The sequence below is a fragment of the Gopherus flavomarginatus genome, chromosome 3 (genome assembly GCF_025201925.1).
Source record: "Gopherus flavomarginatus isolate rGopFla2 chromosome 3, rGopFla2.mat.asm, whole genome shotgun sequence".
Classification (NCBI taxonomy): domain Eukaryota; kingdom Metazoa; phylum Chordata; order Testudines; family Testudinidae; genus Gopherus; species Gopherus flavomarginatus.
Window position 1 is genome coordinate 253,653,004 of NC_066619.1, and position 12,494 is coordinate 253,665,497.

Sequence of the window (12,494 nt, forward strand, 5' to 3'; positions counted from 1 at the left end):
CAGTGCCAAATACAGAGATAAAATAACTTCTTTATTCGATATTAGGGTTGCCAAGTTTCTAATTGCACAAAACCAAAAACCCGTGTCCCGTCTCCTGCTCAGCTCCACCTCCCCTTCCTCTATTGCTTACTCTCCCCCACCTTCACTCATTTTCACTGGACTGGGGCAAGGGGTTGGGGTGTGGGCTCTGGGGTGGGCCAGGGATGAGGGGTTTGGGGTGCAGGAGGGGGCTCTGGGCTGGAGCCGAGGGGTTTGGACTGTGGGAGGCAGCCCGGGCTGAGGCAGGGGGTTGGGTGTGTGTGTGAAAATATGGCCTCTGGGTGCAGGCCCCATGGTGCAACCAAAAATGAGGGGTTCAGGGTACGGGAGGGGGTTCCAGGCTAGGGCAGAGGGTGGGGCTATGGGCTCCAGGAGGGAGTTTGAGTGCGAGAGGGGGCTCAGGAGGGGGTGCGAGGTACAGGGTCCAGAAGAGAGTTTGTATGTGGGAGGGGGCTCAGGAGGGGGTGCAGGGTACAGGCTCCAGGAGGGAGTTTGGGTGCAGGAAGGGGCTCAGGGCTGGGGCAAGGAGTTGGGGTGCATGAACAGCTGCTGGCTCAGGATTTTAAATGTTTAAATAGAGTAAGGCCAAGAACCATTCCTTGCAGGATCCTTCTGAAATCACACTCATTTGATGATTCTCTCTTTATAACAACATTTTGAGACCTATTCATTATTCAGCTTTTAATCTATTTAATATGCGCTATATTAGTTTTATATTGGTTTATTTTTTTAATCAAACTGTCATGCTGTACCAAGTCAAATGCCTTACAGAGGTCTAAGTCTATTACATCAACACTATTCGCTTGTCAACCACATTTGTAATCTCATCAAAAATATTGTTAGTTTGACAGGATCTATTTTCCATAAATCCAGGTTGATTGGCATTAATTATATTACCCTCTATTTCTTTATTAATGGAGTCCCATATCAGTCACCCTATTATCTTGCCCAAGACTGATGTCAGACTGACAGGCTTACAATTGCAAGTGTTGTCATTTACCCTTTTAAAATATTGGCACAACATTAGCTTTCTTCTAGTCTTCTGACACTTTCCTGGTATTCCAAGACTTATTGAAAAATCAGCATTAATGGTCCACTGACTTCCTCCGCAAGCTCTTTTAAAACTCTTGGATGCAAGTTATCTTGACTGGCTGATTTAAAAATGTTTAACTTTAGTAATTGCTGTTGAGCATCCCCCTGAGATACTAGAGTTATGATCTGATATGACTGCTTCATCTATTTCTTCCCAGATATAGAACATAAATATTTATTGAACACTTCCGCCTTTTCTGCATTATTATTGATAATTCTACCATATCCATTTAGTAATTGGACCAATGCCATTGTTAGGATTCTTTTTGTTCTTAATAAACTTAAAAAACCTGCTCTTATTATACTTAACTGTGCTCCCATATATTTCTTCTTGTGTCCCTTTGCTTCCCTTACCAATTTTCTACAAAACTGAGCTTGAAGAATATGATATGATAATTGTAGAACAATTAGTTGAATGACACTGGAAACATAAACTCACTTAGGCTCTGATCTGGCATACATTTATGCATATGTATGAGTTTATGCACACAAACAGTCTCAATTAACCATAATATATGAGTAGTCTACAGATTTACTAATATGAAAAGTATGCCTGTGTTTGCAAAAAGGAGTCCTTGGATTGTAGAAAGATAACTCACACTTTATGACTGTCAGAGTAGTCATGTGAATTTTTTTCAAAAGAATAATCCTTGTGTAATTCACTAAAGTTGGTAGGGTCTAGAAGGATACTGTGACAATATCAACATCCATATGTAATTTTCTTTTCTTGTATTATAACTTTCCTTTATATTAGACCCTCTATGATTCTCCTTAATGGCTGGGGCCCCTGATGCTGCACCATTAAAATGAATGGAATTTTGCCATTAAAACATTAAAGCTATTTTCTCTTCATCTCTTTTCCTTCACTTCAGAGCAGCTGCCTAAAAACTTCCCCAGTGCCTCCTTTGTGGCTTTCTGCTACAGATAAGAAGAAACAGAACCTTTATTCTCATATTCACAATAGTGTAATGTCTCAGTAGGGACAGACACAATTTAAGGGTGTTGGGCTGGAATCCTAATCTAAATTAAATACACATAGATAAGCATATATTTACCATCACATAGAAATGATTTACTGAGGTATAATAATAACAATTTCATCCAGATACTGGGTCAGCTTATTGGCCCTATCTGGTCCTTGTACATCACCAGCATACAGAGAGGTTGTAATACTAACACAAAAAGCCAGCTGATGCTTCCTCTGACTTGTCATAGCAGGGTCTACCTCACACCCCCACCACATACATAGGGGGCATGCTGATGGTATTAATAAGGTGAATGGCTGAGTCCTGCTGTGTTCTCAAATTTTGCAGTGGTTTGCCCTAGGAGATAGTTGCAGTTAGCGGTAAGTTAGAGCAGTCTTAAGGCTTCTCTAAGTTGTGTAGGGGGCCAAACTGGTCACTGTCTGACTCTAGAATCAAGGGAGCACCAAGGTGGCATACATTCATATTTGCTGCCCTTTCAGATTCTGTAGACTGGCTGTACCTAGTGATGTGACCAATTGGTTTCGTACTTCTGAGGAAAAACACCCTGCATGTTTTTAATGTAAAACATTTAATCATTGCAGGATTGTATACATATTGTCCTGATCTTTGCTTTCATTCAGATACAGTATATCTATACCCTAGTCTTTGTAATCAATTTAAAATGCATATTCATATTCAAATTACAAGAGTTTGTACAGTAGCACAAACACAAAGGAATGAACCTGAAAGATGGACAGTATCATCAATAGGGGTAATGTTACTTAGAAATTGGATGTGATTCAATCTTGACAGGTAGTCAGTTATAGAGTCTATTATAATTGTTTTAAAATATCAAATATCACTGTTGTCACCTTTGTCCAGCTTGTCCTCACCCATTCCTCCACGAATGCAAGTCGACACCACACCATTCTATTTTGTTGTGAGCATGTTCTTTCCATTTCTGGCCAAAGAGTTTTGTCATGGGATCAGCCCAGTGCATTTTCAGTCTGCCCAGCTGTCGCTTGCGGTTTCTGAGAATCCAGTCACCAATGCGGGTTGTTCACCTGTTCTCTGGCTTGCGGACTACATGACCCTCCCATCTTCGCTTTCCATCGTACATTGCCTGCACTACATTGGTCACCTCTGTATGCCTTTTGATCTCCTCATTCAGTATATGATCACTGTGCGATATATTGCACGTTCGCCTTTCAATTGCTCTCTGAGTGACAGAGAATTTTTCTTCCTCCGCTTTTGTTGTTGATGAGCTTTCTGCTCTGTATATCATTGCTGGCACAAAAGTGGAATTAAACATTCTTTCTTTTTATTCATGGGCAGTTCATCATCTGTTAGAGATGTCTTTATTTTGTTTAAACATGCCCACCTCATCTTTCTCCTCCTACTGCATTCCCCTTCAAATGAGTTGTCTCTGCTCAGCTGCTGACCCAGGTAAATACATTTGTCAATGTCCTTGATTTCTTTCCCATTTACAGTGATGATTCCTTTTGCACAATGCTCATTCTGCATCCACTTTGTCTTCAATGTGTTCACTTTCAACCTGATATCATGCAAAAGTGTTTGCAGTTGCTGCAATTTGTTCTCCAGTTGTGCAGTGTCCTTTGCCAGTATTACATAGTCTTTAGCAAAGAGAAGTTGTGTTAATTGCTCTCCATCAAGTCTGATTCCTTCTTCTCAGTTCAATTTCTTGAACAGCAACTCCAGTACTGCTGCAAACAGCTTCGATGAGATTGTGTTGCCTTGTCTGACTCCTCTGTGTATAGTAATAATGCAGGGGATGTTGAATCATAATATCTTTGTCACGCAATGGTGGTTAATTTCTTCCAGCAGGTCAATGTATTTCAGGTCAATTATGATTTCATTGAGCGCACTGAGTACAGCGTTAATCTCTACCGAGTTGAATGTTTTTTATAGTCGACAAATGCAATACACAGTGGTACTTTGTATTCCTTGCATTTTTTTAATGAGTTGCCGAACTGAGTGGATGTGATCAATTGTCAAATACCCTAGCAGAAACCAGCTTGTTCTCTGCTTCCATGCATTTCAAGATCTTTCTTAATCTGATTCAGTATGATGCAGATGAAGACTTTATACACTTGTGAGAGGAGTGTGGTTGGACGGTAATTGCTCATTTACTCTGGATCACCTTACTTCAACAATATTATTGTTTTTTATTTCTTCCATGCATCTGGAAGAACAGCAACTAGCTGTTGATGTTGATGGTGAACCATGGCACAAATGCTTTGAAGAGAGTATCTTCGCCGCTTTGAGATATTCTGGCCAAACATCATCAGCTCCTGGACTCTTCCCTCTCTTTATATTATGAACTGCTTATTCAATTTCTTCCCACGTATCATTGGGAACTTCTTCTGTAACCTGTTGCCTTGACAGTGAATGTGAGGAGTAGAGATCATTGTAGAATTTTGTATATATTTCATTCATCTTGCTCCTTTCTGATGTCCTTTCACCATTTTCATCTTTCAGGGCTGCCGGGATAATCTGTTTCAGCCTAACATCTCTTTCTACCTTCTTCAGACTCTCATTCTTTTTGACTGCCTCTCTCATTTTCTTCTTTCTAAAATCTTCATAATCTTCTTTGATCTTCACACAAATTTCTTTGCACAACGTTCTGTATTCTTTGCCCATTTTTCCTTCTAATTTCATGCATGCCCTCCTCACCGTCAGATTCAGTTTCCTCGCTGATCCTCTGCTTGCGTCCAAGTGTTTTCAATGATTTTACCTTCTTAGTTGCTGATATTATCTGCGAGATAAACTCATATCAAATATAGCTAAAGAAAAAACAAGTAGAGCTGTTATCACTCTTGAAAACTGCCTGGATTTTTTAAGGTTGCCTTTCTAGACTTCAAAAATATTAAAATACAGACCAGCTGCTCCAATTCCAAGCAAGTTGGTTTGCAAATGTTTTTGACTATTTGGAGCTGCAAAGGTGTTTGTCTATTTAGTGAGGGCTAAGCAGAAAATGATTTCTCTAGTATTTGCTTTAAATAGTATTTTTGGGAATTAGAGTGAACTCACTACAAATAACAACCACCTATGTTTTCATTTTATTTTACCTTTCCAAGATCTAATTAAAATCACATCCTGGTCTTCATGTGGTAAATGTAACCATATCACATTTGTTCTTTAATGTCCTCCTGTGTGAGCTGTTATGCTAATCTTAACGAGACTATAATGAATCAATTCATTTATTTACATGCAATTGCTGTTTATAAAAGTGACATGAATTTAACCTGCTTCCCATTTGCGAGCACTGTGACATTAAGCAGGCAAGCATTACATTTAGCCAAAAATCTACTTGTGCAGACTGAGGTGACAATGTGCTGTTGCTAATGTTACTCTATGTCTTGCAATACTAATTCATTTCTTAGCAAGCTTCTGGAGTGGGGGAGAGGAATGAAGATCATTAGCTGTGTTTTATAATTAATGAAATCAGTACAGGTCTTGTTGTTGCAAAATGTCAGGTGAAAGTGGCAATGAAAGTGAGGTGAAATTGACAAAAAAAGTCCTCCTCTGCTACTGTAAATGAACTACTTTTAAGGAGAATGTAATAATCAAAACACCTTAATACACAAGAGAAGTTGAACAAACACTTGTCAGGGGTTATTTGGCCCTGCCTCAGCATAGGAGGCTGGACTTGATGACTTCTCTTCCAGCCCTACATTTCTATGAGTTTATGATTTGTGTTTTGGCATTATTAAGGACAACATAGTTTATGTACTATCATTTTTTTTCCTTAACAAAAAAAGTCATAGGTTCCTAAGAGGCAAAAGGACAGTGCACAGATACACTTGGTAGACAATAACAAAAAGATGTTAAAAATGTAGATGTCATTGCTGTTTGTGGTCTATATTTGTCGAGAGCAGAATAGGAAGTTTCTAAACTTGATTGTTGTTTACCATTCTGGAATAAGTAAAAAAACGCAAACTCTTTTTTTTTTAAACACAAGAATTGGTTCACTACTGATCATGGTAAACACAGCAATAAAACCTGAGAATTTTGAGTGTAAAGGTAAATCCAGTCAGTAAAACAACTTGTTATGAGCAAGAAAAGACAGAGAAGATAGGGAACAAAACAAAGGGACAGATCATTCCTTTGCATGGTAATACAAACATAATGGGCAGGAAACTGCACCAGGGAGACAAACCATTTTCCCAAGATTTCTGTAGCCCTCATAGCAGGGGAGAGTGGTGTTGTCCCAGCAACGGGCTGGGACCAAGCTAGGAGTGGGGAGGACTAACCACGAGACTAGCCCAATAAGTGGAAATGCTTAAGGAAAGAATGGACCTGCATTGTACAACTATTGTTGGGTATTTCCCAGGTGAGTTAATAAAGTTGCAGCCTAATGAAACTACATCCTCTGCATTTTGTCTTCCCTCCTGCATGGTAGGGACAGTGGGCAGAAAACTGCACTAGATCCCTTTTAGTTTCTGTACTTTTCTCCAATGAGACTCCTTGGCGTCCCATGGAAAGCAAGCAAAGGTCTGAGATCAAAAGCATGAGGGTCTCCAAAGGTCTTTTTAGACATTGTTCTTTTGAATCCTTACACACTGAACACTGTAATGGATTGTTTTCCTTTTCTGCCAACTATTCAGCTGAAATTGACATACATTTCCATTTTCCAGTCAGAATGTTAGATCTGACTAACATTTCCACTGCAAATTATCTTAATTGCAGCTATCACAGTGTAACATTGTTTCTGCACAGCTGCTATTGTTTTTACTGTTTGAATGCCTTTGGGTATCTTCCCGTGAGTCTGAAAATGTATTATTATAGGAAAAACACTTTTTAAAATGTTATATTTCTAAAGATGTTTAGAACTCTTATTGTGTACTGTCTAGTGTATTAGGCATTTTATGGCCCACTTGATCCCCAAATGCTACCACATGAGTCTTGCACAGCCTAAACAAGGGTGTACAAATTTACCCCACTTCCTACTAAGCAGTAGATGAATTCAATATGTAATAACAATCAATAAAAGCTTGGTTCTTAACAGGAGATCCCAACGAGCTAAGTGGTTCATCAGTTTCAAAGATTCCTAGATATTAAGGTCAGAATGGACAATATAACTACTTAATTTGACCTCCTGCATATATATACACAAGTGATCTATTTCACCTAGGGATTCCTGTGTCTAGCCCAATAACTTGTGGTTGAGTTTAGTTCAGAACACTTTCACTTCTGAATACTGGTCTTCAGATCCTGTTTTACGTCCCATGTGTCACTAAATTAGTTGATGTTATCCTAGTCCCAAGTGGACATTTATCCACACTAAAAACCACCAAATAGCGTGGCACCATCCCACATAATTGGCAGGCTGATCAGGAGAATCCCAGGGCTGGAACAGCAGAAGTTTCGGAAGGTCAGGATTTGTGCTGAGCTGAGCTGGGTTGGGAAGCTTGAACAACATATTTGCATAATTTGCTGTGGACATTACTGAGTTCTCACAAATATTTTGCAAGGAAGCAGGATGTCTGGATATTAATGGATTTACAAGAAATATGCACTAATCCCATTCTTTGAGGTTTAGGTCCTCTGCAAAATTCTGGCTGAGTATGGGGATTAGATGCATTACTAAACATAAGTAACAGAATCTGAATAAAAAAGGTGGACTTTTCTTCCTACTGTGCATTAATAAATGGATGGGACATGTTCTCTTAACCTACCGAAATCTTATGGCATATGAAGTCATATTATGAAACGAGGAACCAAATGAAACTAGGAAGCTGTGTGCAAGCTCCCATAATTATTTTATTCTTTTCAAGAGAGATAAGAAGACAGATGATAAAGCTAATGGAAAAAAGGGAGGGTAAGAGGGAAAACAGGCAGCAAAAGGTAGCAGGGGACTGGATTAGATGACATCTGAAGGTCCCTTCCAGTCCTATGATATTACGAAATAGAACCCCCATTACAAGACCTTCCTGAATACAGAATTAGGGCCTCAACCTGCTGAAAGCAAAGTCAGTGGTACATTTGACCTGGATTTCAACGGAAAAAAAATCTGGGTGGGGCAAAATTTAGGGGCAGAGATGGAGAGAAACTGGGAAGAAGAGTTCTCTGTTGAAGGCTTCCCTCAAGCCTGGGTAGATTTCCAATCATCTGATACTGAAGACTGAACTAGCTCTAACTCTGTTTCCATTACTGTAAACTTTTGTGACTCCTGATAGATTATTTTGGAGCATCCACTCTTTGTTGAGGCACATCTCTATCAGGAGTCCAAGACAGCAGCATGGAGGCCCTCCTCTTCCATATGTATGCCTCTACAAATGTCCCAGGGTCCACATGAATCTTAGTACATCCATGGACAGAGGCACAGAATGTTCTATCCATTTCTGCGGGGGTGGGTGGGTGGGTGGGGGAACATCCCCTCTTTACCACAACAGAATGACTTGTAAAAACTCTGTGAGATATTTCCCTGAGATGGTTTTCCATTTAGGTTAGCCTGTGCACCTGTATAATTATTTTGATTTATTTTAAAATCATCTATCCCTGCCTCTAGGCGCTGGGACAAAACATACAACAGTAAAAATATCATATTATATATATACTTACTTTATTAATTTACCTACAGTCCTGTATTGGACTGTGTGGTACATAGTCAGAGTCCTGTATTGGACTGTGTGGGATGCCACGGGCTTGCATACTTAAAATAATGCAGTCTTCTACTGTACTTACCCTATATGTATGGAATGCCCATCTGTGGTGGGGTTTACAGATAGCCACTACAGCAGAGCAAGGCATGGAGTAATACTGGGCTAGGGAGGCCCTACCTCTCAGCAGTTGTAGGGCATGCTTCAAGTGGAGGGACAATTTAAAAGGGCACTAGCAGCCCAGGGAAAGTGGAGAGGGAGTGGGGAGGAAGTTACATGCTGCATCAAGAGGTGAGATAGAATAGATGGCTGGAGTTACATGCAGAATGACTGTGACACTGGTATTTATACACTGAAGCAGTCATCTAGATCCCCCTGCCCCCATTTCAGAGGTTGGAACTCATGAGAGGCCCAGACAAGTGGGATGTTACAACAACAACCCCCTCCGCTCCCGGACAGAAAAACTGTGATCATTGCTTCTAAGATTTCTAAGACTGTGATCATGCTTCAAAGAGAGGATCTCTAGCCTGGTAGGAACAGACGCTGGGGGAGTGCAATCTGGGCAAATGGGTGGTCTGGACACTTCAACACCCCTGAAGAATGCTGGGTTGGGACCCAGTGGAGGGGGAGGTCAAGGTCCCCCCGTCCCTCTGTCAAGAGAAAGCCCCAAGGGGAGACTAGGGGAACCACAGGAGGGGCTGACGCCTTCCGAGTATGACATGGCAGGGTACCTCTACAGAACAGAGAGTGTGAAAAAGACTGTGGCGCTATGGCCTGATCCCAAGGCCAGCTGGCCATGGACTGACCTGCTACACCATCCCTAAGCTTTGATGGCAGCAAATATTCTGCATATGCACATTCACTGGGAATTGCATGCTCTGCTAGTGTAGTTTCTGTGTAGAAAACTGCTTTGCAAAATGTTTAGGACAATAAGAGCAGCCAAAGAAAGAAGATTTCATTTCTGGGCTCATATACAGTCTACAAACAATAAAGTTGTTTTATTGGGGACAACTGAGGGAGAAATACAGCTGTGAGGCACCTGAAGTGCCATCAGCCAATCTCCTTATGTTTATTGTACAGCTGGATGGGTAGTAAAGAATGTAACTTTTTTTGGCTCCTTGAGCTTTGGATTCTGAATCTGAGAGTTTAACAAACAATCAGAGTAGGCACGGAAATTGCCTCCAAGAGTACACGGAGAAAGGCAGCGGCAAGACAGACCCAGCATTTTTATTTAATCATCATGGCTTACAGTAGAGATCAGGGCTGACAACTGCAACAGGAAGACAAGCCAAAGGAAAGGCAATAGATTTATTTAAAATATTTATGTATGTAAGGAATAAAAACAGAGTTCACTGAAGGCCAGGGATTCTTATCTGGGAGGAGAAGGGCAAGTGGTGAATTGTATATTCTAAGCCTGTCACTTTGAAATACTGTAGCCTCCTCTAACTATGCAGCATCAGAATAGCGAGTTTCTAAAATACCAACAAAGCAGGGCAAGACATACTTGAGGATGAGAGCATATGACATTTTTTAATCTTGCTGGAGGTTACTTATCAAGCAGGTTTTTATAAACTCTGACTACCAGAGATGTACAAAAGAATCCAAATGAAATGTAAAATTCAGAATTCAAGGTATTTGCTTGTCATTTAATTACAAATTGAAAAATGGACCAATTTTCCTGAAACTTTTTTGCTGAGGCATGCAATTTTTTGGAAGTAAAAATGGGTCTAATAACCTGTGCATATGGACTAATTTTTTAGTAAAAATGGGCCAAATTTTGAGCAAAAATGGGCCCAGTTCTCAAGGAAAGAGGACTTTGAAGCAGTGCATGTGAATGTTCACCATTTTGCATTTTACTGTCAAACCGAAACTGCAAATAAAGAAAACTTAAAGGGTTTGCAAAATCACACAGGAGTCAATGGCTAATTTTGTGGAGGCAAAATTTGACAAATCAAATCTTGTTAGTCTTGTGCATCTCTGCTCATTATGCTATGGATAATGGAAATGAAACTCAGACATATTTAGATATAGCACACGTAAAACCTAATAATGCAACTAGTCATTAAATTATTCCTTTAGAAAGACTCGCATTCCAAATACTGAACATCTGAAGTTTCTATACATAATTATAACAAAACAGAGAGATTTCTATTTGTAACTTATCTCCTAAATTAACTGAAAATGAATCCATTCAACATAAAAAGAACAACAGAACATTGTTTAAAATCTGATAGCTGTTGTGCCAGTTTTTATATTCCAAATTCTGGTTCTTCAATACATTTGATGCCAGTATGTTATTCATTTCAAATGTAGTAGAATGCTAAATATTGTAAAAGAAGAATCATATGAATCACACAATACATTAGCGCATTTAAGTGCCTTATCTGTGAGTGCTCATGTGCAAATCTCATGAGTTTAACTGTATGCATGACAGAAATGTTCTTTTCCTCAATGGCGACTACATGATGAAGTAAGAGATTTTATATTACTTGTGGAATGCTTTTTGCTCCTTGAAACAATGGTGATATGCATTACTGGAAGAGTTGTCATTTCCACTTGTAATTGATTTGCATGGCTGCCATGGCATAACGTGTAAAATCACGACAGCAGGGAAGTATGGGAACAGGCAAATCACCACTGCGCTTAATCTGGGATTGTTCATTCATCGTATTTTAAACTTTAAATTGCACTTGTCACTTGGGATCATGGAAAGTCTGACCCACTAACTTTCCTTACTGTTCACTTCCTAATGTTTGATGACATTGCTTCAGTGTAGTGAATTTGGGCTCACTGAGGCTATGAGGACTGCATGAAGCCCCATCCTGATGTGAGAAAATTGTTGTAAGTGCTGGGGTTAGGGAGAGGAGGATTCTCAGTTAGTGTTCAGTATGTTAAGTACTTTCAAAGAGTGAGGTGTGGAGCCTGCAGTTACTACCAGAGCTCCCACTGGTATGCTGATCACTTCAAAAACAGTCCAGCCACATTGGTCCAAATATCGTCCTCCTGTTTCCCAGGATAGATTAAGTCTGACTTGGTTTTATTCTTAGATGACCGAATCTGCTCTGACTGCCTACAATAGGGAGCCTTCAGGAATGTTGACAAGAGACAGTAACATACAGTCACCTGATGTCAAAAGTTTACTAGCTGCTTCCATTTGTTGGACTCTTTTGAAGCTGTAACTAATAATAATAGTTTGGGTGTGTGATGGGGCACCCTGACCTCTTGTGAGCATTTCTGTCAGCTGGGTGCAAATGTGCACTCGCTCTGCTCGTGGTGCCCCCTGTCAGCTGTTGCTCTCATCAGACAGGTCTTCACTGGCTGAGCCCTCCGGCTGAGTCACACACAGTCTAAACAGACGAAGGAACCCCTTCCAGGATAAGAGGTCCAGCAGGACCTGTCCCTGTGCCCTTGTTACCATTTTTAGCCCATGTCTCTGGGCTAGTTTTAAGTCCATGTCTGCCCTAGGATAGAGCAGTGCCCCCAGGGATTTATCCCTAGAGACTCTAAGTCCTTTAGCAGTTCTCTGGTGTCCCTTTAAGTCCTGCCCTTCATTTGGGTCTCTGAACAAGCCCTTTTCCTTCTTGGGGCTTGGGTTCCCCCGGTGGCCAGTGCAGGAATCCAGGCCCGCCTGCTAATCCAGATCTTGACCCAGGAACCCTATACATAGCAGCCACATGCTGCTTCCTGTAATAGTTGTCCCTAGACAAAGTCCCACATAGCCACGTCCACTTCAACCTTACCTCAGGGCCAAAGATCTCAACTCCTTTCCTTCCTC

General features: G+C 40.5%; 1 pseudogene; it reads right to left on the reverse strand.

Annotated features, from left to right (window-relative positions):
* Nucleotides 1–2,985: 2,985 nt before the first annotated feature.
* Nucleotides 2,986–4,790, reverse strand: LOC127047397 (uncharacterized; annotated as a pseudogene).
* Between the last annotated feature and the right edge of the window lie 7,704 nt (nt 4,791–12,494).